At 40.2% G+C, this 27155-nt stretch overlaps 1 long non-coding RNA gene across 1 annotated transcript; it reads left to right on the top strand.

Annotated features, from left to right (window-relative positions):
* The first annotated feature begins 264 nt into the window (after window positions 1-264).
* On the top strand, window positions 265-20893 carry LOC119865419. Its single transcript, XR_005368727.1, has 3 exons — window positions 265-425; window positions 19429-19542; window positions 20448-20893. It is a non-coding gene; the product is annotated as an uncharacterized LOC119865419 (long non-coding RNA).
* The last annotated feature ends 6262 nt before the right edge of the window (window positions 20894-27155 follow it).

Raw genomic sequence — 27155 nt, forward strand, 5'->3', positions numbered from 1 at the left:
CTTTCAGTAAGTCTTGCTTGAGTGAATGAATGAATAATGGCTAGATGGTTTCTTATTTCTCATACCTCTGAATTTTGAAAGCAAACATTCAATAATAAGTACAGCTCTATCAATATCATTTCTTAATTTCTTTAGAAACACTCTAAACTGATATGATTCTGTTTGGAGGCAAATCTTCCTTGGCTTTGTTTTCAAGTAGAAAGTGCTTCATATAGAGTAACGACCTGACCTCTTTCTCCATCTCCATCCTCAGGAAAAAAGAATCATTTAATTGATTGGTGAATTGGTCATTCGTAGTTCATCCTGGCCCTTTCTGGGGACATATTCCTGCCAGTAAAGAGGAAGTATCTGGTCCATGCTTTCCATTATGCACCAGTTTGAGTGGGACAGCCTTCATACGTCAAAAGGGGAAATAGTGTTTTGGGGTAAGTTCAGTGTAGAAGATGTTAGCAAGCCCACTGGCAATACATGGAAACCATGTCAATAAATATACCTTTTACCAATAATGAAGCTACCATCTTGGTCTCTGTTTCTCCAATCCTGAGTTCATGTCTCATTGGACTGCATGATTAGAAAACAGTGAGATGTTATTTATTGACTAACAAATGGTCTTGTCATTTGTAAAAGAAGATGCTCTTGAACCATAAATAAGAAATGGTATTTGGGGGCAAAATAAAAGGCATTGAGATAGAGGGTTTGTTCACCAGGGACATGGCTTTGGGCCCAAAGCTCTGGATCATGGTACCAGTTGGTTTTCTGACTAGTTTGCATTGACTCGTGTTGTACTATAGGGGGATGTTTTTAGTTTTAAGCTTGCAACTGACCTTCTGGAGTTTTTTTCTACCAATGAGTGGCTGTTATTTTATAATCAAGAACATACTTCAGAGTCTGGCCATTTAGATCTTCATTTTGGATTACTGTAACTGGACCTTAAACTACACAGATAGGACTTGCAGTAGGATCTCAGACAAGGCTGAAACAGATACCAGAACCTTTTGATCTTGATAAATGGCGCATAATTTCTGCTTTTTCTGAGGTCCTCAGCCAAGTGTCAGGTCTGTAAATGGTCACTTTAAACTGCAAAAACAGTTATGTTCTACACAGATTATAGACCCTAATGAATAAAGCTTTCACTTTAAAATGTTACTGCCAGGCTTAGGTAGCAGCACTAAACCTGCTGCCCCAAATTCTCTGCTGTGGGGAGACCAAAAGGAGGAACCCAGAGTCCTAATCTCTTGTAAACATGAGCTTATCAACAGGTTCTCAAGGGTTACTCTCCACTATGTGGTCTCAAGTTTGTTCATTTTGAGGTTCTGACCAGAGCTTTAGTTTCTCAAGATCAAAACTGTGGCTTTATGCATGGAATAGTGATAGGCTTTATTAGTAAGTTGGTAAAATGAAAGGAGAGCCTTATTATGAAGAAAAATAAGATCTCCTCTTAGAGGGAACTAGCACAAATCTGAAGCTTAGGAAGGCAGTTAAAAAGACTGCCTGTGCCTGGAATATTTGGCATCTAGAAATAATTTTATTTATGAGACCAAGGAGGAAATGGAATGTCTTAACTAGAGTGCTTTAGTTTTAACATTTTGATGAGAGCAGTGGAAGAACAAAAACCAAGGGCAGGAAGACTGTGTTAAAGCAGAGAGATGGCTCCTTAGGAAAAATGTTAACATCTTGGAGGAACATTCAGGCAGAAATGAAAGGGAAATGAGATATTAAGGGCTATGATAAACAGATATAAAAGGTAAAAGTAGCTGCATCTAGGTGTAATTGCTCTAAAAGAGGGCATTAGAAAAGAAGCCATTTTAGGTGTTATTAGATCAGAAAATGTGACAGGTGTACAAAGAAATCTAACAGAGGGAAAGAGGTGAGATCTCAGAAGGCAGCCTGGAATGAATTTGCCAGCATGCCGGGAATCACTGAAGGCAGCCATGTAAAGACTTGACACCAGGAAACATCCCCTGAAGACTAGGAGAGACACATAAATGATCCAAAAAACTTAGACAATCAATAGGATATACTCAAAAGAACTTCTTGACCAATTTCATGGTGTTATGGATGGTACAGGTAGACTGGCAGCTGTCTAAATCACTAGGAAATATGTTTGGTATACTTCTCAATTTAGGATTCTAAGGCTACCATCCAGAGCTAACTCCCTGCATTTAAGTGATTATATTAATCACATGATAGTACAGATAATCTTTATTTTGATTAACTCAATGTCAACTGATGAGTAACTTTAATTATATCTTCAGAAAGCCTTTGCCGTGTAGTGCAACATTAATCACCAGTGTGATATCATATTCATAGTCCTAGGGATTAGAGTGGGATATCTGGGGGCTGTTTTTTTTTTCTTTAAAGGTTTATTTATTTTTTTAAGCAATCTCTATACTCAATGTGGGGCTCAAACTCATAACCCTGAGATCAAGGGTCATATGCTCCATCGCCTGAGCCAGCCAAGTGTCCATCTGGGGACTGTTTATGAATCCATACCACAGCATATACTAAAAGGAATCTAAGCAGAATAATGATAGATTAAATAATGATAGATTAAATCCAGTCTGGGCGAGATATAGGATGATTGGGATACTATCCCCTGGGTGGGATGACTTAATTCAGGAAACGATAACAGACAAGATTTATTGTGTTAGAAGCTTTCCACAGACCCAGAAATTATTAATTTGTTATACAGTGGAAAACTGTAAAACATTTAAAGGGTGGTGCTCAATGAATACATATCTTGGTCAGAAAGCAGAGAAAAAAATTCAAAGGAAAGAAGAAAGGAATTCAATTCCAATAAGTAGTAGTACATCACCTTTGGAGAAGGGAAGAGGCCAGGCTATGAGCCGATTAAGTAGTTACTCAATTATGTATTCACATGAGACTTGGCAGAAACAGAGAGAAAAAAAAGCATCAGAAACACCAGAGGCAAAGTTTACTGCTATAAGGGGACATGGCAGAGAGAAATGTTCCTCAAGACCAAGATCTTTCAGGTTGAGCTAAGTGTGGCTTGAGGGTCCCACAGCAGGGGTAGTGGTCCTCACTAGGTCGCTGGAACAAACATTTCTGAAGCATCTGCAGCAGCCATGGTTCTGAACTATGTTGAGGGTGATTATTGAACTGAATCAAATGCTTGGATGAGGAGAAACCGACGATGCAGATTTCTTAAGACCTAAGGTGTTATGTAGCAAGGAGCAAGAACTGAACCACTGCCTGAGAAATGAAAACTCTTGCTCACGAAGACAATGTAGAGGCTGAGATATCAGTTCCATCTGAGGTGCCAAAACTTTGAGTTCAATGTGGTCAAGTGAATCAAGAGCATCTGAAGAGGTTCTGAATTAAGAGGAGCTTCTACCAGTGGGTATTACTATACTTAGGTAGAAGGCAGGAGTTTCATAAATGCAGCCCTTTAAGAAGGTGGGCTTGTACGGATGGGTGGGATTTTTAATCTCTCCCTCCTCCTTGTAATGGAAAATATGCCATTAACGCTTGATGGGAGATTTCTCCTAAATGCATTTGAGTTCAAGGTCATAGACTCTGGGCAGGTTACATAGACTGACCAGCCTGACAGTGAACCTGCCGCTCATGCGTCTTAGAGTCTCTGCTATCTCCCGGGGCAATTAAATAAGCAAAATAAAATTAAGTGACTTAGAGACTAGAGATTTATGTTTTCTAAATTTTATGGGTGTATTACAGGTGCCAAAATAATATTTTCATCCTTATTAAGTCTTTGGATTCCTTATAAAGTAGTGCTTATGAGATATTTGGGATTGGACTCATATGAGTTTTGAGACTCTGACAGAAATACACTCATTAACAATAAAAGAGTCTGAATTATAGATGCCAAGGGAATTCTTCCCTTCTCTAGGCATCAAGAATCCTATGAGAGATTGTGAAGAATAAGTAATTAGGAAGTATTTCTGTATATTTGGATTTTACTTAAAACATTTTTAACCTTGAATTTTATCTTAAAATGGCAAATACTTTTTTTTAGGAATTAATTTTTTTGTACTTTAACCTGCAAGGATACTTGACCTTTGAACATTGGTTTCTTGTTGTAGAGGAGGATCATTTAGGTTGCTATCTGATTGTCCTGCAGGACCTGGGATGAGCTCTTGTAGACAAGGAGACTGGACATCATTTGGTAGAATAGTAGATGAATTTTTCAGTTTTAGGTACAACATGGTCTTGGAGTTAATTTAAGTACTACCTTAAAAAAAATTTTAAGTACTACCTGTCTAACATATTCTAGGGCTGTCTAAACGATACCAGAAGCCAGGTGTTTACAGCTTACCTGTAGGATACCCTTAGATATAATGATTAGTATTGAAGAAGTGGCTTCATGAAGAAGGAGGCAAGAATTTCTTGGTAGATTGCTGGTCTTCTCTAACAAGAGATTGGCTATAGCTTGGGGATCCTGGGATATTATTTAAGCTCTATGAGATAAGATTTTGGAAAAAAAATACTTTGAAATATTGGAGGAGATAATTTCTTCATCCTGGACTTTTGTTTTCTATGAAAGGATCCCTATTAGAATAATATTCTTGGCCTCTTGCCCCACCTGTCATCACTCCCCATCTCCACCCCAATCAAGAAGAGGGCTGACCTATCTGATTGATGAATTTGGGAGGAGTTTGGCATGAATGGCTTATCTTGCTCTGGCTTTCCTTTTGGGATCTGCATGCCTTTCCCTTAGGGAAGAATTCTGACCTGTTTCTTACCAAGTTGTTACCTTAACGGAGCAGATTCCACCCCCCTGCGAGGAAAGTGTTCAGTTTTAGGAGCTAAATTCATTTCAGAGGAATGTTACTGAGCTCATTTGACTACTTGTCTTCCAGTGCACCTTTAATCCATGGTGCAGCTAACACGGTTATCTTTAGGTATTGCCTGGTTTGGAGGGGCTTTCAATGTGCTGACTGAAACCCAGTTGAATATAAAAACACTAACCTAGGAGCAGAGGTGTGGATGCTAAACATAGCCCTGCCACTGGCATGCTCTGGGGTGCTGGGGCGATCATGTTAATTCCCTGGGCTTGAATTCTCTCAGACGTACTTTGAAGAGGTAGGACAAGATGGTCCCTGAGTCTTCTTCTAGCTTTGATATACTGCAGTGTTAATAGAAGATGCAAATGAGGGGGCGGGGTGAGAGGAGTTCACTTTTTCCCTCTGTGTTGCCTGAGCTATTGCCTTTGAAACGTCACAGCTGTTATCTACGTATTATTGATGAATTTGGGCAGTTGGGTTCCCAAACCGTGGTGCCATATATGGGGCCAACTAATTACTGCTATTGGGGTCAGTGTAACTAGAGCTTGTGGAATGCAAAATAGAACAGGGCCTTTTTTAGTCTTTCTGCCGTCTCATGTTTAGATATTTCTGATAATTAAGATTTTGATAACGTAGACTTTTTTTTTTTTTTATCAGAGCAAGAATAAAAATACTGCCAAAACCTCCAAGTGGGTTTTGTTTGAATTTGGCTGGATTTATGAAGGATGTCTACAAGTTGAAATTATCTCTTTCCCTTAAGAATTATTTTGGGGCTGATACTCCCGCCTCCAGTCCTCATGATTTTCTGTTTTTCTCCCTGGCTCTCTCTTTCAGCCATACTCTCTCTCTCAAGTCACTGTCTGTCTGTCACTTAACCCCTGTTTATTTCCAATCACCATAGCTCTTGGTACCTCGACAATCAGCTTTTTATTTTAGCATGATGTAGAGTGAGGGAAGCAGATGAAAGTCCAGTACTAAGTACATCATTAGTCTCTGTAGTTTTAAAATATTTGGGGGAGTTGGAAGTCGGAGGTAAAATAGCCAGGACATTGAGGATTTTTTTTGGCATGTGATTTTTCTATGGAATAGAGTCCATCATGACCACATAAACAAAGAGCCTCAGGTTCTTTGCATATACTGTTCCCTGTGGAACTCCTTCCTCTATTTTTCCTTTCCTCCTCCCCATGTCTCCACTCTTCCTGTTTTCTTCACCTATCTAAAACCCTTCATTCATCAAGTCCCAGCCGATATGTCACTTCTGTAGGAGGCTTCCTTGGGCCTCTCAGTCTGGCTGCTTCCACAGCTCCCTAGTGATGGCTATGTTTGCCATCAGGTCTCACAGCTCTACGTTCTAAAGCTCTTGGACACTGGAATTGTGCCTGCCCTGTTCACCACTGTATTTCAAGTTCTGCATGGTACCTGGGACTAAATAGGTGATGAATAGTTATTTACTTTGTAATTTAGCGAACAAACTGATGAAGGTGTTTGTTGAAGACATACTCCCTGCTCCTGATGTTTTCTGGCATTGGAAGAGACTTTTCATGGCAGTGACACTCAAGGCGTGTTTTTACTCTTCTGTCACTTCTTATAGGAAGATGAATGGCTTGTTGAATGCAGAAGAAAGAACATGCATACATAACTCAGCCTCCCTCCTGGGAGCCTCATGTCCACAACACACACAAATGGTTACTCTGTTCCTGTCCTGTTATGCATTTCAAAAGGATATGTGGTTGGTCTGTGTTTAGAATTAGGAAGCATCTACCTTAGCCACTTCCTAATTCAGTTTTTATCAGCAATAAAGCTGCTTTAAATCCCTACCTGTTTTGCTACTTGTTTAATGTTTTAACTGGTTCAGAACATGAGTGGAGAGAAAGAGAGTTATTTTTCAGATCCCTCCAATCCCAACAGGAGGCATAAGATTTTTAGTTCTGAAAGGGAAAGTAGATTTTTAAAAAAATTAGAGGCAGTGCTATGGTTAATGTGAGGCCTTTGAAAAACATTGTGCCAGGGGCTAATATGAGTGGTTTGAGCAACCTGGCAAACATTTGTTGGGGATCTGCTCAGTGCAAAGAGCTGCACTTGACACTGTGGGGGATACAGAGATGAATAAAAGCTATTCCAGGCCTGTTGAGAGCTCACAGTCTATCAGCAAAGACAGACACATATATAAATAACATTAATTCAAACTCAGACTGTGATAAGTGCTATCAGAGGAGAATAAACAATATGCTATGGAGTGTGGGGGAGAGAGAAAGAACTTAAAATAAAGGTATTTGGAGCGTTTATGGGAGAGAGAGGGATTTGACCTGAGTCATGAAGAAACGTGTTGGAATGTGTTTAACATAGGGCTTAAATTGAGGATGGGGGGATCAGAGGGCCCCTTGATCCCAGTCCCCAGCACAGAGTAGGGAAGGCTTTAGATTGTGGTCAGTGAAGGGTTATACTCAGACGGAAGGTGCTGGAGTGAGAAGTACTCCCTAACGTAAGCTCTATTTGTTGAAAGGTAAGCAAGTCGCATGCAGTAAATTGGTGGGTTCACTTTAACAACCTGGATAGATTTTCACCTTTGAAAGTTCTCTGAGGCTGTTCCTCCATAATCATGTCTCACTCTCATATTCTCCCACTTAGACTAGGATCAGGTGTTTATTGGTAGCCCCAGACAGTGGGCCAGTGCATAGATTTTCCTCTGAATGATTGATCTAAGTAGGATGTAGTTCCACTCAGAAGCAGATTTGTGTGTGTATGTGTGTGCTCCATATATCAAGATGGGGCAGATGTATTTCTCTGATTTACCATCACCCATGACCCTTTTCACATGTATGAAAGTTTAAGAGGCAGACCAAGCATGGGATCTATAAGCAATCAGAACCATCCTCAAACCCCAAGACCCAGGCCTCCAACATGCACCGTGTCCTGAATCTTCTAGATCCTCTTATTGTTTACTTCCTGTTGTCTAGCATTTTCCCCTTCTTACAGTGCCCTGATTTTCTAATATTTCTTCTCCATGGCCACAGTGATTAATTAAGGGACGGGGATAGGGCCTTAGGCATTTCATTGAAAAAACAATCCAGACATTTGAAGCAACTACTATGAAAGAGGCACTTATCTCTAGAGTTGCTGAGCTGGTAGCATGGGAACTTAGAGCCTGCTCACACAAGGAGACAACCTGCCCGGGAGAACCAGAGACAAGCAGAACCTATTGACAGAGAGTGAAAGAAGCCAAAGGACCTTATCTGTACACTTATATTCAACCAAACATGGAGCCATATATATCCCCGGAGTTTTAAGTGATATGAGCTAATTTTTTCCTTTTATGGCTCATGCTGGTTTGAGTTAGATCTCTATCAATCGTTAACTGAAAGAGTAGCCATTAATTCACCCAGATGGAGCAACGTGTCTCCTTCATGTCTTTTCATCTTACGACATGCTACTCTTTCTTCATTTTATTTATTTTATTTTTAAAAAATGTTTTATTTATTTATTCATGAGAGACACAGAGAGAGAGAGAGAGAGAGACAGAGACACAGGCAGAGGAAGAAGCAGGCTCCATACAGGGAGCCCGACGTGGGACTTGATCCTGGATCCCCAGGATCACACCCTGGGCTGAAGGCGGCGCTAAACCACTGAGCCACCCGGGCTGCCCTCTTTCTTCATTTTATGATCCCACTTTCATCTTTAGATACCAGGATGCCCTTACTTGGCTACTTTCTGAACTTTCTATCCAGATGAACAGTGACCCAGGAATAGGAAATGGTGGCTCAGTAGAATGCTCTTGGGGGATTTTTTTTTTAATTTATTTTTTATTGGTGTTCAATTTACTAACATACAGAATAACCCCCAGTGCCCGTCACCCATTCACTCCCACCCCCCGCCCTCCTCCCCTTCTACCACCCCTAGTTCGTTTCCCAGAGTTAGCAGTCTTTACGTTCTGTCTCCCTTTCTGATATTTCCCACACATTTCTTCTCCCTTCCCTTATATTCCCTTTCACTGTTATTTATATTCCCCAAATGATGAGAACATATAATGTTTGTCCTTCTCCGACTGACTTACTTCACTCAGCATAATACCCTCCAGTTCCATCCACGTTGAAGCAAATGGTGGGTATTTGTCATTTCTAATAGCTGAGTAATATTCCATTGTATACATAAACCACATCTTCTTTATCCATTCATCTTTCGATGGACACCGAGGCTCCTTCCACAGTTTGGCTATCGTGGCCATTGCTGCTATAAACATCGGGGTGCAGGTGTCCCGGCGTTTCATTGCATTTGTATCTTTGGGGTAAATCCCCAACAGTGCAATTGCTGGGTCGTAGGGCAGGTATATTTTTAACTGTTTGAGGAACCTCCACACAGTTTTCCAGAGTGGCTGCACCAGTTCACATTCCCACCAACAGTGTATGAGGGTTCCCTTTTCTCCGCATCCTCTCCAACATTTGTTGTTTCCTGCCTTGTTAATTTTCCTCATTCTCACTTGGGGGATTTTTTTAAGGAAATAACCTAGAGTGGTAACTAAGAGTCAATTTTGGAGAGCTTTGAAGGCCAAACTGAATAGGTTGGAATTTATACTAAAAGAAATGGAACTTCATGACTACAATTCTGGAGGCAATGTGCAAGGGACTAGTGACAAGGAAATCTGTTAGAAGGCTCCACTCTGACACTAGATGCCTCTGGGTTTGAGCCTGGGATTGCTGGCATCATACCTCAGGACAAGAGATTCCACATGGGAAGCTGATTTTGCAGGGTATAGGAAGGAGATTTTGTTAGATTTTGATGTGTGGATTTTTATGTACCCGTGGGTGAAGATAGTGTGGAATACACCGATGTGAAGATCCAGACAGAGTTTGGGGTCATTCCCTGGAAAAGACAAAGCGAGACCATGCGTGTGATTGGCTTCTCTTAGGGAAAAGTGCCGAGCAAATATGCCTCTTAATTCACTTGCTTTATGGAAGGGGAGTGGTGATCTATCTAAAGACAGCACAGAACCTCAAGAAATATATGGTGATGTAGGAGGAAACAGGGAAGCCTAGAATAGGATGTAATTGGCTGCACAGAATGATTCTCTTTGGGGAGGGTATTCCACTCATGACAGGAAAGCTGGTCTCCTCCAGAAGACCACCCACAAACTTGGGCTTTAGAAACAATTGGGGAAGTTATAAAAAAGGCAACGACCATACAGAAGACATCATTCACATTTTTATCTTTTATTTGCAACTTCGTGGCAGAAACCCTTTCTGCAGGAAATCATGGCTGACAGATTATATTGGGTTTGTAAGGAATGCGTGGATCACTTACTGATGTCAGGGGAAAAAATGTGTTGGAAGGCAGAAGCAATCATTGTCGGGGATTATTTATCATTGACCCTTCTCTCTCCCTTGTCCCTGTAGTCTATCTGTTATTCATCCCTGACAGGACTTTCTCTCTGATGTCTCTCAGAGCAGTTTGTCAACCCAACGGTATCATGAACCTACTATGTGCTAAGTTATACCAGATGATTGAGAGAGAGGGGGAGAGAGAGAATAAGAAATGGTTTCTAACTTTACATTACTCAGAGACAGATAAGAAAACTGATAAAATACAATTCACTTGCTGGCGCCTCCAGGAAACCAACACTGTGTTAAAAGTAATGATGGAGAGAGATACTTCCTGTCTTGGTTGACAGAAAGGATTTCTCTCAGGAAGTGATAAGTGATTTGTGATATGACAAAAATATGAATAGGAATTTTCTAGTTAAAGAAACATAGGAGGAGGACATTCCAGGTAGGGGAATAACATTGAGTATTATTACTTTATTAACCTATTCAGCCTGCCAAAATTTATTAATGTCCTAGACATGGGACCAGGCTCTTAAGATAGAGAAATAAAGGAAATGTACACAAAGCAGCAATTGTTATTTTTAGGATCCTTTTTCTGTGCCCCAAGATATTGGTCTTATACATTTCTCTTTGTCTCTCTTAGATCCTAGTTTCTATTGACACTTGCCAAAATATAGAGATCATTCTAGTATTTGCAAAGGCTGACCAGAGCCCCTTTATAACATGAGCAGACCATATCACAATGAGGGCATTGTTTTGTTGGGTGTTTTATTCATTTCTTTGAAACCTTAGTGTCTTCTGTCTAGGGGACTAATGATCTGTCTTTCCCAGGCAGCTGGGACAAGCTGGGATGGTTGTTGTAACTTTGGATACCCAGAGCAATTAGAAGTCCTCCTGCCCTGCTGCCTGGAGAGATGTTCTGATTTCAGTGCTGTCACATATAATCCTGCTTTGGTCAAGATGAAGCGGTGTTTGAAATGACAACATAAGCCTTCTGCCCCATGTGGCGGATGTAAAAATAGACCCATTGCTGCAGGGAGTGCAATGGATGTCACCTTTTAGTTTTTTAGAATTTCCGCTTTTCTTTTTTCTGACTCCCTTCCCTACCCAACCCCCCCAACTCTGTGAGATTTCAATACACATAAATAAAGTCAAGATCCTGAGAAACAGACATGCCCTATGCTGCCCAGGGTCATGTGCCATCATGATCATGACTCAGTTTATCCTTTACCAATAAACAGGCTGGATAGGTCTGAGCAAGGAGAAACTATGAGGAAGTGCAGAGCTTATCTCATCAGCCTCTTGCCTCTACAGGGGGTGAAACCAAAGGCTGGACTGAATTTTAGAGCAGATTGATCAAATGTTGTGACACTGTGTGGACACTGTCCCATGGAACTCCACGGCCACCCAGGGGAGACTGGAAGCACCTCCTCTCCTTTGGTTGTCAACCTCACAGCATCTTCCTAGAGTAGTGACAAGTACAGATGAGTCTTACGAATTTGATCTTTCTTCTTTGCTGGTTCTATCTTTCTCCTAGTTGGGGAGGCTTCATTTCTCTAAACTCAACCTCTAATCAGTTTTCAGACTCTATTGATTCTTTCTTTGTCTTCTTTCTCTCGTACCCAACCTTGCTTTCCATTCCCTCTCTCTCTACCAAACTCAGTCATTTGTTGCCTTATATCAACATCATGTTGCCCATCTGTCTCTAGATACTATCCACCAATCTGTACTTCCCATGGCTTCTTCAGGGTTTATATCGTTCTTATTAAAAATGGCTCATGGCTCTCATAAATGTCAAATCTTTAGGATGATTCAGAACCCACTGCTCTGCCTTCCTCCATCAACTCTGTGGTTCTGATTCCACACGCTGTGCTTGTTTCATCTATACTAGAGAAGGACTGTCCTTTCTGTCCAAAACCATTTGTCTGGTTGACTCTGCCCTGTCTTTATGGTGCCCTTGAAACCAGCCCTGAGGGACTGCCAGACCAAGTGCCCTCAGTGTTAAGAAGAAGTTTCCTCCTCATCAATCTAGCAGAGTCTGCCTGACTTCATGTGTCATATATCAGTGTCCTAAGCCTCCTAATATGACATTGATGCCACTGGCATCTCCCTGGATCAAGATGCAGTTTCTTAAAACTTAGAGGAACAAAGTAGCTTGAGTTTGGGGAGGGAGACCGAAATCTCAGTGACAATTATTTCAACAGGCAAGAGAAAGTTAACCTCACTTTATTTAGAATCAGAACTCTATGCCAGAGTAAATCACACCTACAACCAATTTTTCATCTCCCAGGACTCTGGTTCAAATGAGTATTTGGGGGAAAATCTGGCTGTAATAAAAAGCAAGCAAGAGCAATCTTTAAGAGGAAAATAAATGTGGAAAGATCTTAGAAAAAGATAGCATGAAATCTAAAAGATCTCTGCTTGATTTTGAACAATAATTATTTGCAAGATACCTAATATGTATAATCTCATTAAATCTTTATGATGACCCTATTCAGTACATAATGCTGTGTCCTTGTTTTAGGCAAGGAAACTATGGCTTAGCACGTAACCAAATGCTTCAGGTTATGAATAAAGAAGCTGGAATTAAAACAAGATTTATATAATTTCCATATTAGTATAATTTCCAATACCACCTTTATGACCACCAGTGATAGCCTCATCTCATCATTTGTTGAACAAATATAACAAATAGCTATTGAGCACCACTGATGTCACAAGGTCATGTGTTACAGATCAGTGATGTAATAGTGAATAAGACATATTTTTAGGCATCAAGAATGTTAAGTTTCTCGCAACATAATAGTAGGTTAAAAAGGGGTGGTAGGCAATTAGAATACAGAATGACAACTGTTATGACAAGGGAAACACAGAGCATGTCACCCACAAGAGATGCTTTTTGGAAGAAATGGTGTCACAGTGGATACTTGACAAGGATGAGTAAAAGTGAATAAAACAAAGGAATAGTAAAGATCTCAAGGAGACACATGTGTAAAAGCCCAGTCCCATAAGAGTAACTGGAGTACAAATATACTGACAAGAGCCCACAGAAACCTGAGATTCAAAGAAGTGACCAAAACAGGAAGCTTTTATACCTTCTAGAGAAACAATACATTTATGAAGAATTGACAAGACAAAGAAGTTTGGGCTTGGAGTTGCAAATTAGTGAAGAAGTAACAAGGTTTGCTTACATAGCTTATTTGGCCCTAAACTTCCTGTCTCTGGAAGGATCTCTCTCTCTCTCTAACTCTCTCTCCCCCTCTCTCTCTTTTTCTCTCTCTCCTGATACAAAGAACTCACTTTTCACATGAGAAATTCATTTCCTGCTTTCAGGAGGACAAAGGAGGGTCAGTGTGTCCTTCTCGTACTGGCTGTTTCTTAAGTAACTTTAACTCAAAATAATCAATATGCCAAAGTGGCATATTTGGAGGCAGCCTGTCCTGAACCCCATCATAGACAAGTGCTGATATGATCTGGAGTAGAATAGTTGTTATGGAGAAAAATGGAGAGATTTGGAAGTTGCAGGAGGCAGATTTGATGATAGTTGCCCCAGAGAGTTACCTGAGAGAGTAGCCTGGTAGGACGCTGCCTTGCTCCTCTTGTGAAGCTTCTAGACTAGATATCTAGGTCTCAGAGCAGGGGGAAGGCTGGACACTGTCTTCCATGAGACATTCAGAACTCATTCTCCTGCTCACCTTTGCCCCTGGAGAAGTCCAAGCCTGTCTTCTCCATCATACCCTGAGCTCCTATCCCCTTGCTGGTTGGTGAAATATTTCATTCTCCCCCACCCCTTCCCAATTCAGTTCTTTGAACTATTCAATTGTGTCCTCTGAGGTTCCCAAAGCATGAGCAGCCCATTCTTTATCTTTAGCCTCAACTCAGAATATCCATGAAATAACTATTTTCCTTGCCTCTACCAGTGACATCTAGCATGATTCCTGAAACACAACATACAACAAACACAACACACAACACAACAATAGATATTTGTTGAACAAATGGATTTGAAATTGAGGGTGGAAGCAACTAGAAGTTTTTGATTTCTAGTGCCTTACTCAGACTGTGAGCTTGTAACTGAGACAACCAGGAGAATGAATGTGTCATCTAGCAGGTGGGATATATAGGATTGTTGGGATATGGTTCAGTTGAATGTGGTGGTGGTGGATGTGATGGCTGTATTTTGGACATCATCCATGTGAAGGACTTGTGGGCTCTCAAGCATAAATGTGAAGGAGTAGTTGGTATTTGCTTTCCTAGAATGTGGAATGGAAGTCTGGACTGAAGAAAGGATTTGGGAGTTGGCCATACAGATAGCAACTGAAGCTCAAGTAATTCCACCTAGAATTTTCCCTTTCAGTGCTAATTAATGGCCCTGCCGTCCTCCACTAACCCAAACTTTCTGACTATAGTGGGATGTTTCTGGAATTGGAAGAGCAGTGCCCCAGGTTGAGAACACCAGTTGTCTGTGTTATTGAAGGATGGCTTGGAATGTATGAAATAGCTCCTGGAGAAAATTTTGGCAAAGACCCTAATGACAAAACAAGATTAAATGGCTAAGTGGCTATAAAAAAGAATGCTTGCTTTAGGGAAACTAGTATTTATTGGGGTCCTTTTATGTGCCAAGCACTTTACTATTTTATTTCATTTAGTCTTTGCAGATGTGCGTTTTTTACTTGTGCTTATGAACTGGAAAGCCCTTCTTTCACCAGAAAGACCATTCATTCATTTATAAGATTTAAAGGTGACAACATAGAACCGAGTACCTAACACTTGAGATGTTCTCAAGAAATACTAACTACTGTCTTCTATTTCAGCCAGTAGGGGTTTTAACTCTACAGTTACCCATGGGCTTTGTACTGCAGGGATTTCCCAGCAGATGAACTTGACTTTCTCATAGTCAAGTATTGGAATAGTAGAAAGGCGTAGGTGCATGTATGTATGTATTCTTCTAATGTACAGGTACGTGACCTTATCTAGTGAGATATGAAAGCTCAACTGTAAGAGCTAAGTAAACATGGATGGTGTCTGGTATCAAAGTGAGAATGTCCATTCAATAGGTTACAGTGAGAGCAATAGTAGAACCATCTGCACAGATCATTAGTCTCTTTAACAGCTGAGCTGGATGTTAATGGAATCAGCACAAATATGGGGTAAATTGGGGTAGCAAAATTTTACACATAACACACATTCTCTCTATAACTACATATTTTCCCGGACTTATGATGTGGTTATGTCCCAATAAAAATACCGTAAATCCAAAATGCATGTAATACACCTAGCCTACCAAACATCATAGCCTAACTTAAGTATGCTCAGAATATTTAGGTTAGCCTACAGTTGGGAGAGATCATTTAACATAAAGCCTATTTGACAATAAGGTGTTTGCTAGCTCTTATAATTTCCTGAATCCTGTACGAAAGTGACCAACAGAATGGTTTTAAGTATATCAGTTGTTTATATTTATGATCACTGGCTGATTGAGAGAGGACTGTACTGCCTATCGCCAGCCTAGGAAAAGATCCAAACTCATATTTTGAAAGTGTGGCTTCTACTGAATAGATGTCTCTTTTGCACCATCATAAAGTTGAAAATCCTAAGTGGAAACGTCCTAAGTCAGGGACTGTCTGTACAGGTATGTACTCATCTATCAATCTATTTATCTACCTGTCTCATCCCAGTCATCAGAGTATACCAACATTACTTGTTCTCCCACATCCTGTTGAAGACAAGGGTTTTGATTTATAGACTGTTACTGTATTTTTAACCTCTCCTTTCAAATATTTGCATTCAGAAATTAAAAATAAATCCAAGGGGAAGACATACTGTTTTTAATTTTTCTGAGGTCCTTTAGGTAGTGTTTGGAGCTGGGGGTGGAGGGATGGGTCTTAATTTGTTTTCAGAGCTTTAATTCTACTTATCTATTTCTAAGAAACTGCAAAACATTTGGGGATGATTTCCCTAATGTTTGGTCCCTTCCTGGCCTTGTTTTCCCTTTTGTCTTAGCTGGAATAGTAAAGGTCTCAAGTTTTAGAAGTTCAGAATTTGAGATGAACTTGGAGATGTTCTTGAATAATTGTTTGTTTGTTTATGGAGGGGAAGAGGGGCAGAGAGATTGAGAGAGACAGAGAATCCCAAGTAGGGGCTAGTTCTCACAATTCTGAGATCATAATTTGAGCTGAAATCAAGAGTCAGGTGCCCAATGGACTGAACCATCCAAACACCCTTATGTTTGCCTGTTTTAAAGAGGAAGCTGAAATTCAGAGAGGAAGAACAATCTTCCCAAGATTATAAAACTACATGGTCACAGAGTCTCTTAATTCCTGTTCAGGACTTTTTGGAGAGCACAACTAGCACCTTTGCTTTTGCCGCCCCCCTGCTTGGTGTGAAGCCTGTGATCCTCCTATCTTGACTCCGTCTCCTCCCACTCCGAGTTAGGTATATAATTTGAAGCCCTGCTAACTTAGTCTTCTGTCACTCTTGCAGATGCACTAGCTTTCTTCTTGTTTCTGAAGCACATCAAGCACAGTTGCCTCCAAGCCTTTGCTCTTGTTACTGCTTTTTCCTAGAACCCTCCTCTCCCTGGAATCTACAGGGTTTGTTCCATCAACACTTTGATGTCTCTGTCCAAATGTCAACCTGTCACCAAGCCGTTTCCTGATTAGTCTATTCAAAATAGCCACCCCTTGAAATACTTGATGAGGATTAAGGAGTGCATTTGTCATGATGAGCACCGGGGGATGCATGGAAATGTTGAATCACTATACTCTACCCCTGAAACTAATATAACACTGTGTGCTAAGTATACCTGAACTAAAATTAAATAATAAATAAATTAGCCACTCCTGACCCTAGTACTCAGTATTTATAATTCCCTGCCTATTACTATATTGCAGCATATTGTACTTGTTTTTGTATACTATCTTTCCCTGAAAGGATGCAGATTTCACGAGGGCAGGGTTTTTTGTCTGGCTTCATCTTTGTTACATGAGCAGTATTTACATAAGTGTCTGGCATGTAAGACACACAATAAATATTTATTCAATGTGTGAATGAATGAGCGAGCACCAGATTTCTTCTATTAGACTATAGTGTTTTTCAGTGTCCTCAGCAGTCCTAGACTCAAGGACTCTTTTTTATTAAGAAGGTTCTTCCTTGGTCAGTATTCATATCTGCTGACATCTCCCAAGATTTGATGGAATTCCATTCTCAGGCTGCACAAATGGTGGGAATGAGGCTCAATCTTGTCTCCTATTTACGTCTCACTCGGTGATTCAAAAGAACATTGACCTGGGTGCCAGAAAGCCTGACTTCCAGCACACAGCTCTCTGATCATGTAAATCCCTCTACTCTTTGGGCTTTGCTTTATTTCTCTAGAAAGCATGCCTTCCAGCTTTAACGACGCTTATTTGGGGGAACATTAGCATTAGGAAGGTTTCACATCAGCAAGCATGGCCCCCATCTTGGGACGATTGGAGCTGTTATAAAAAAGCTGTTACAGTAGGGTGTCAATTATTCAGAATCAGACATGAGGTGAGGTCTTGGTTAGGAGGACGGAAGGTGAGCCAAGTGACTGAATCACAAAGTCAGAGTCAGGCCTTACAAGGGTAGTTTGAGTTCTTGCATTAGCTCCTGAAATTTTCCCAACTGAGAAGGTTGGTGAAAGAGGGTGGGCTGGAGTCCAGTTACCAGGAGTCCAGACTGTTGCTCAGAGACATGGGGGCAATAGAAGGATGTTGTCATTCAGGCTGTTGGGCTGCAGACTTCTCTGCACTCATGGTCCCTATGAGAAAGCCTTTTCCTGGATATTTCTAGATGATGGTCGACTTTTTGCTTGTCCACTAGTGAGGAGGGAAGAGTTGCCTGGTCAGTGGGCTAGGAAAAGAAACTGGGCACAAATGGGCCAGCCCCTTCCTTCTATCTTGTAGGGACTGTACTGTAGCTTCATCCTGGCAAGCCTCAGGCTCTGCACTTTTGCCTGTGGAAGAGTAAGTAAATGTACTTGATCTTGGGGTTCATTCTTAGTTCAGTCTAAGCCCACCTGCCCTAAACATATAAGCTGAATTGTCCAATATCACCTTCTTATCACTAATCATGGTGTTTTGGCCTCCATGAGCTTCATTTCTTTGTCTTGTATTTCATTTGGTTTAGAAGAATGTCATTTACTGGGTCCCTTCAGTTCCCCCACATGAGTGCATTTGTAGGACAACAAGGTCTACTAAATACGTGTATGCTCCCAGCACTATGGCAGTAAGGAAAGTGGATAGGAAACTATTCGTGGAGCATGTGCTAACCAACAGGTATATTCTAGATGCATTTCACATATTTTCACTTAAACCATATGGTGATTTTGGAGACAGAATTATTATTCCCATTTCACAGATGAGACAATTTTGGCTCAAAAATGTAAAACAGATGGGTCTGGGTGGCTCAAACAGTTAAGGCCTTGATTTCAGGGTCGTGAGTTCAAGCCCTGCTTTGGGCTCCATGCTGGGCATGAAGCCTACTTAGAAAAAAAAAAAAAAAGTAAAACAACAACAGACAAAAACTTGTGTCTGGTAAGCATAGGTAGTAAATAATGGAACCAGAATATGTACTTGTTATGTCTGATGCCAAAAGTTATATCATCAGATGTGGTTTCTTCTCTCCAACTTACAGCCTACTGGTAGGAACAATTAAATGAATCCTAAATTATAAAATCTTCCAGACTATGGCTCTTGTTAGTTACACACATGCTACAATGGGGTAGGGGGAGAAAAAGCACTGTCTACTCAGATTGAGGGGGGTGGGATTATATAGACTTACCAGCAGATGATCATGAGGTGAAATTTTGTAATTTGGGCATGAATCAGGCAATTATGGATTATTTTACTATTTACTTTGTGTATGTATTAAGTGAGTTATGTAACTTGTTTGAGTCTTGGTTCTCTCATTTATAAAATAGAAGTAGTCATGGCAGCCCCACCCCCCAGGTCTGTAGGGCAATTGAAATCATGTGACATTTGTAAAGTTCCCAACACACTTCTTGGCCCTGGGGAAATGTTCTTTGATATCGGTGTTCTCTCCATAAGGAGAACTGGAGTAAGGAGAACTGTAGGACTGTGAAATTAGTTTTTCCTGGAAAGACATGATTCAGTTGAACACATCTCTGACTTCTGGCTGTTAGCTGCTTTGAGAGTAGTTTTCATGGGTGACTTCCGGAAATTCAGATTTGATGTAACTTCATTATGGGACCACTGTTACCACCCTAAGGCCTGAAATAAAAATATCCTAACATCTTCTTTATCTGATGCTCACAAACCTTTTTTCTTTCTTTCTTTTTTTTTTTTTTTTTGCTCACAAACCTTTTAAAGGATAAACAGAGCCCAGATGTTCAGAGAACTTTTATTGCTTATGCTGCAGTTTAACAATTCTGATGAGACCATTACAATCCAAATGTCCCCATGCTTACCCCAGGAAAGCAGAAGGTAATTATCATTTCTATGAGTGTTCCATGGACTTTCAAACATTTTTGATCACCCAAATATAAAAGGGAGGTGATTTTTCATTTTATTTGTTTAGTTCTTGGTTGTTTCTTCCTTTCTTCTTGTGGAGGATTGAGAAAGGGACTGTTGCATACTGCATTTGGCTCAGTATTGAAACAAAACTGTGTCCCCAACCTGTTTTCTACAAACCATTGTTGCACTGCTTCTTGGACTGGGTGGTACAGTGGCCAGGTCTTAAGTGAGTTCATTTTTTAATTTTTTAAAAGATTTTATTTATTTATTTATTCATGAGAGAGAGAGAGAGAGAGAGAGGCAGAGACACAGGCAGAGGGAGAAGGAGGCTCCATGCAGGGAGCCCAATGTGGGACTCAATCCCAGGTCCCCAGGATCATGCCCTGGGCCAAAGGTGGTGCTAAACCACTGAGCCACCCGGGCTGCCCACCATCATAAACTTAATGGTAATCTAGGTAGACTTGGAGGGGAGTAAGAAAAATGTGGGACACAGAGAGCTGCAGTGAGAGCACAAAGATTAGAGGATATTTCTAGCAGATGGGGGTGAAGGGGTGTTCTCCTGAGCTATAGAAGGAATGGTCCAGTAGTTAAGATAAAACACAAGTAAAATTTGTTAGATTTGTCCATAGTCATCATTAGTGACCTTCTCACTGGTCTTCCCATTCCTGGATTCAGAGCACTCCTTGGCTTCCACGATATTCATGTCCTCATTTGCCTTGCCAAAGACCACCTGCTGACCATTCAACCACTCAGACTTGGCAGTGCAGATGAAAAACTGGGAACCATTTGTATTGGGTCTAGCATTTGCCACAGATGAGAGGCTAAGACCCCTGTGCTTGAGGATGAAATTCTCATCATCATATTTCTCCCCTTAGATGGACTTGCTGTCACTGCCATTATGGAGTGTGAAGTCAACATCCTGGCACAGAAATCCCAGAACAATCCTGTCAAAGAAGCACATTTATAATCAAATCCTTTCTCCCCAGTGCACAGAGGATGAAAATTTTCTGCTGTCTTCGGAACTTTGTCTGCAAACAGTTCAAAGGAAAATGTGGCCCAAGGGCTTGCCATCTACAGGGATTTCAAAGAACACAGTGGATTGGGTTGACTATGGCAGGGTGATACAGGTGGCTCTGGGAAAGCAGCATCTGCAAGGTGAGGGCCTGATTTTTGAAACTTTTGCTTCTGAATGGAAGAAACGGCAAAGTGGGAATCCCTGGGTGGCTCAGCGGTTTGGCTCCTGCCTTTGGCCTGGGGTGTCATCCTGGAGTCCTGGGATCGAGTCCTGTGTCGGGCTCCCTGCATGGAGCCTGCTTCTACCTCTGCCAGTGTCTCTGCTCCCCTCTCTCTCTCTGTGTTTCTCATGAATAAATAAATAAATAAATAAATAAATAAATAAATAAAATATTTAGAAAAAAAGAAAATGCAAAGAATAAAATAAAGCAATCTGGTAAATTCCAACATGGATTTCAGCTCTCTCTCTCTCTTTGGATATCTCAAAGCTACTGATCTTAGAAGGGAGTCTAAGCAATGTTGGAAATGCTTTGAAGGCTAAATACTATGCTCTTGGCTTTGACATGGACTAATCTTTGGTCTTGTCCATGGTGAGAAGGAACTGTCTACACCTGGAGTACCTGGTTATGTGTCAAAATGAAGAACCGTGGTCCATTTTCAGGTAAGCTCTGCATCAACAGCCCTGGAGATACAGCCTGGGAGTCCTTTTTTTTTTTTTTTCTTTTTTCTTTTTCCCTTAAATAAGCTCGTCAAGGTATTCTTATTCACACTGACGTTTGAAAAACACTGGTGTGAAATCTGTGCTAAACACAGAGTAGAAGACACAACTGTTAGTTTCCCCAAGTGGACTAGAAACTAATTTGGTTCAGTTTGGAAAAGAACCTCTCCTCCAAAAAAGGAACAAAAATAAAAAATAAAGACATTTTGTGAAAAGCCCGTTCATCTCAAAAACTCCCTCATCTCCTGCTTTGCATCTATGTGTTCTCTCGCTCAGGGTTACAAAGTGTTCCAAGTGGTTGCAGTGATTTTAAGCCTATCCCCTGAGATCATATCTCTTCCAAGCTCCAGGGAAAAGAAAGAGAAGATCAGAAGTAAGTTTCCGAGGTGGGAGCTTGCCATGCAAGGACACGGCTCTCTGTACCTCTGGCCTTGGCCTTCTTTCTATGAAACAACTCCTTCCTGGCTTGTTCAGTCTTTAGGCACATATCTTCAATGCTCCCAGCTGGAATTAGTTTCTCCCTTTCCTAGCCCATCAAACTCTTTCTCTAGTGTGTTTTGCTCATTTCTGTCTGCCTTGAAATGAGTTAATGCAAATGAAATGTCATTTGCATAGTGCTCTCCAAAGCATTTCACATACATGACCCATCAGTCTTCATAATATCCATAGTTGGGCAGTGGAATGTTCCTTTCTTGGTTTAGGAAAAGATGCTGAGTCCCCATAGGTCAAGTGACTTTCCTAGGATTAGAAAACTAGTTAGCACTACAGGCAGAGCATCTTTCTATTGCACTGTTTTTTATGGAAGGTGTGGTCTTATGTCTACTTCATCAAACTACAAATTTTTTTAAATTAAACAGCTATATGTACCAAAAGCATACTAGATATTTTGAGATACAAGAGTGTCAGCAGAAGGGTGTGAGGGTGGCTCAGTCAGTTAAGCGACTGACTCTTGATTTTGGTTCAGGTCTTGGTCTCAAGGACGTGAGATTGAGCCCAACCTCGGGCTCTGCACTGGATGTAGAGCTTGCTTAGGATTCTTCTTGCTTAGTTGTCCTGGTGTCATCTAACTGCTTTGGTGCATATCTCTGATAAAGGTCCTCCTCCAGTAGGATTTACCTTTTTTTTCTTTTTTATGTATAAATGTATTACAAATGAGAGTAAGATGAAGTCACACAACTTCATTACAATACCTTTATATATATATCAAAGCAAAATATATACCAAAAGGAACTATATTTTACCAACACATTAAAATTATTGCTTCTAATTGATATATTCATCAGTACTCAACAAAGTACTACTATACAGAAGGAATAGAAATGGTTTATTTTCCCTTTTTGTTGTTGGGGAAGGCTTTTTCCCTTTTCTATCTTAATTGTCAAGGACCCATATAGTGGCTTTATGTATAATTAAATAAAGGAATTAAGCTCAGAAAAAAAAATAAAACCAACCTCGGGCTCTGCACTGGATGTAGAGTTTGCTTAGGATTCTCTCTCTCCCTCTCTCTCTGCCCCTCCTCCCCACCTTACCCCTGCTCCCACACATATGCACACATACACACACTCTCTCTTTCCAAAAAAAAAAAAAAGTGTCACAGAGCATCTTCCATTAAGAAATTACAGTCTTGGGGTGCTTGGGTGGCTCAGTTGGTTACACATCTGACTCTTGATTTTGGCTTGGGTCATGATCTCAGGGTCATGGGATCAAAGCCCCACACTGGCCTCCATGCTCAGGAGGGAATCTGCTTGAGATTCTCTCTCTTCCTCTTCCTCTGCCCCTCCCCCTGCTCACTCTCTCTCCTTCTCTCTTTAAAATAAATAAATAAATAAATACATAAATCTTTGAAAAATTGTAGTCTTATTAAATAGTAAATCAGGTTCACAAATAACTTTTACCTTTGGTGTGGTGAGTCTTTATGCCCCCCTTGAATTCATATGCTGAAATCCTAATGCCCAATGTAGTGGTATTAGGACGTGGAACCTTTGGGAAGGAATTAAATCATGAGTTCAAAAACCTCATGAATAAGATTAGTTCCCTTATAAAAGGGGGCTCAGAGAGCTTCTACATGAGGACACAATGAGAAGTCTGCAATCAGAAAAGAACCTTCACTCAACTATTCTGGCATCCTGATCTTGGACTTCATCCACCAGAACAATCTCTATTGTTTATAAGCCATCTAGTGTGTGGTATTTTGTGATAGCAGCCCAAACAGACTAAGACAACACTGTATTATAATTATTCTTTTCTCCCTCAAATGTTTTAAGCCTCCATATATTAGATAGTACATCAAGAACTACACATACTTGAAAAAATTCATAGAAGAGCACAACAAAGTAACTGCCATTAAGAATCCAAGCCCAGTGGAGAGATTGATCCACTAGATGAGCCAGAGAGTATGTTATATTGTGGTTAAGAGCTTGTGCACTGGACACAGACTTCTTGAATTTGTTTCTTGTCTTACCACTTAATACCTCTGTGACCTTGGGTAAGAACTTCTATGTGTTACTTCTTGAGGACTAAATAAGTATATAAAGAACTTAAAACAGGTGCCAGAACAAAATGCTCAGTAAACTCAGTAGTAACAACAACTATAATAATTCAATGCTACAATTATTACTTAAGTTTAAGTCTTTGGCCACATTTGAGAAGATATTAGCCATTGCCTGTTTAAGAGATTTTCCTTCCCCATACTCTTTCTCTCTTCCATCTGGAGCTCTTATGATATAACTCTTAACATTCTTGGTATTGTCTCATCAGTCCTAAGGCTCTGCTTCTTTTTCAATCATTTTCCTTCTTTGTTGTTCAAACTGGATAGTTTTTATCAATCTATCATCAAATTTATTGACTTTTTCCTCTGTCATTTCTATTTTGCTACTGATCCCATTCAGTGAAAAGTGTTATTTTTCAGTTCTACATTTTCCAATTGATCCTTTGTTATAATGATCACAAACTATCATCAACTATAACTAATTATCACTAGATAAATAGAAATATTCTTTCCTTCTTTCTTTCTCTCTTTCTTCCTGCCTTCCTCCCTCCCTCTATCCCTTCTTCCTTCCTTCCCTGTAGGCCCCATACCTGGTGTGGAACCCAACACAGGGCTTGAACTCATGACCTGTGAGAAAGATATGAGCTGAGATCAAAAGTCAGACGCTTAACCGATAGAGGCCCCCAGGTAGCCCACTTCCTTTTATTTCAAAAGTGTTTACTGTTACTTTGCAGAGCATGGTTCAATTAGTTACTTTAAAGTCTTTCGGGGATCCCTGGGTGGCTCAGTGGTTTAGCGCCTGCCTTTGGCCCAGGGCACGATCCTGGAGTCCCGGGATCAAGTCCCATGTCGGGCTCCCGGCATGGAGCCTACTTCTCCCTCTGCCTGTGTCTCTGCCTCTCTCTCTCTCTCTATATATATATATATCTATAATAAATAAATAAATAAATAAATAAATAAATAAATAAATCTGAAAAAAAAAAAGTCTTTGTCTATAATAATCCCAAAATCTCTATCATCTCAGGTCAATATCTGTTGATTACTTTTTTTACTTACAAGATATTATGGTTTCCTCATTCTTCATGTTTATAATTTTGGATAATATCTTAAACATTTTGAATATTGCAAGGGTCTAAGCCTTATTTAAATCCTATAGGGGATATTTTAGTTTGTTTGTTTCAGCAGGGAATTATCCTAGTTTAAGTCCACAAATTCCTACTGGTTTTCTCTCTGGGTTGTGGTTTTAATGAGGCTTAATTTTCCAAACCTTTGGAAGATCACTTAGATCTGTCCTGTACGTGTATCATGCAATGGCCAGTCTGGAACCTGGGTGGGGATTTACTCCATAGTTCAATTCTCAAAGACTTTTGTATGCAATTTAGGACCAAGGTCCATGAATGCACAGCTTGAAGGTGAAACCAAGTGTTCATATACTTTATGGGACCCCTTTATTTACCTTTGGTAATTTTCTTGATACATTCTAGCTCCCAAAAAACATCCCATCCATCCATTCATCCCACCCTATCCCCACCTCTGTTTTCTGTCTTAGAAATGAAACTAGGTTCCCAGCTCTGTCATGTACTTCCTGAGACTGGGTCTACATCAGGGGCTGAAGAGCCAGGGTATATGGAATGACATGAAGGAACTCTCTTAGTGCCACAGTTTTCTAGTCAGTATGACTTTTTCTCCCTGGTAAGTGTAGGTGCTTGCCTGACACGGCTGCCAGTCTTCCCACCACTATTTACCATAAGATTGCCTGGAGAATAGGGTGGGAGACAAGGAAAAATAAGATAAAACCAAAAGTATGGGACTCTACCATTCTCTCTGAAGCACAGAAACATTCTTTCCTGCTCCTTGGACCAGAAAGAAAAGATGTTTTCTGTTTGTTTTCATTTTTAATCTTGTTGTGGATTGAATAGTACCCCTACCCTCAATTCATATGTCAAAGTCTTAACACTCATTCCTCAGAACATGACTTTATTTGAAAATAGTATCATTGCAGATGTAATGAATTCAGCTAAGATAAGGCCACACTGGGGTAGGATGGTCTGCTAATCCAACATGATTGGTGTCCTCATAAAAAGGGAAGCATGGACATCAGTATACATAAAGGGAGGACAATGTGAAAAGACAGCCATCTAAAAGCTAAAGAGAGGATTGAAAGAAATCCTTCTCTCATCACCCTCAGAAGGAACCCACACTGCTGACACCTTGATTTTGAACTTCTATCATCCAGAACTGTGAGATAATAAATTTCTCATCTTTATTTTTCTAAGTCACCCATTGCGTGGCACTGTGTTCCTGCAGTTCTAGAAAACTAATACAGAGCTTGCTCTAGGAGTACACTTAGGAGTTTTAGGCTGTCTTTGAGTCCAGGCTAAGAAATACTGGAGGAGGAAAAAGAGGAAAGTCATCTTTGGTTTGGTGTTATTTCAAGTTCTGGTTTCCTTCCCCAATCTGCCCGCTACCACTTTTATTTTATTTTTATAAATATACTTCAGATAGCTACTCTGTGCATTCTGTCCAGTATTTTTCATTGCATGGAGTGGGAGAGACAGGACAAAGTGTGCTTACTCAGTCTTGGCCAGAACCAAAACTAACAGTTTTGGGTTTTCTGCTTCCCTCTTCTTGCTTAGATTTTACAGGGTTGATTTGAGGAAAAGGATCTTATGTTATTCTATCATCTTGTCAAGATGTTGAAACAAGGAGCTCTCAATCTTCTTTCCTTCTAAGACTAATTTCCTCCAGGCTAAGTTTAGAGATGTTAACATCTTTTTAGTTGCTATTTAAATTTCTGAGTTCATTTTGCTCATTATTTTTCAGGACTGAGGGTCTTTTGGACTTCAGGACAAAAAAAAATGTGAATCATCTCTCTTTACCTTTAATGATGAAGAAATGGGTACCCGGTGGCAAGGCATTCTTAGGAAACCTATTTCTGATTCATCTGAGTTTTATCCAATGCAATTTTTAAACATTTATTCTTTCTTTCTTTCTTTCTTTCTTTCTTTCTTTCTTTCTTTCTTTCTTTCTTTCTTTCTTTCTCTCTCTCTCTCTCTCTCTCTTTCTTTCTTTCTTTCTTTCTTTCTTCTTCCTTCTTTCTTTTTTTAAATTTACAAACAACACTGAAAGGATAAATTAGACATAATTCCTTTCCTTAAGAAATTCACGCAAACTACATCTCAGAGTCTTGATATCCTCAATTTATAGAATAGGAATAATTATACTCAGCATACAAATGTTGTTTGCATATTTCAAAAAAAAGAAAGAAAAAACCATCTTATAAACATGGTGTTATGCAAAAGAAGGGTTATGATATTTTATTTGCCCTAAATATGCCTTCTTTGAAGGTTATTAGGAGCCTGA

The sequence above is a fragment of the Canis lupus genome, chromosome 13 (assembly GCF_011100685.1).
Source record: "Canis lupus familiaris isolate Mischka breed German Shepherd chromosome 13, alternate assembly UU_Cfam_GSD_1.0, whole genome shotgun sequence".
Taxonomy (NCBI): domain Eukaryota; kingdom Metazoa; phylum Chordata; class Mammalia; order Carnivora; family Canidae; genus Canis; species Canis lupus.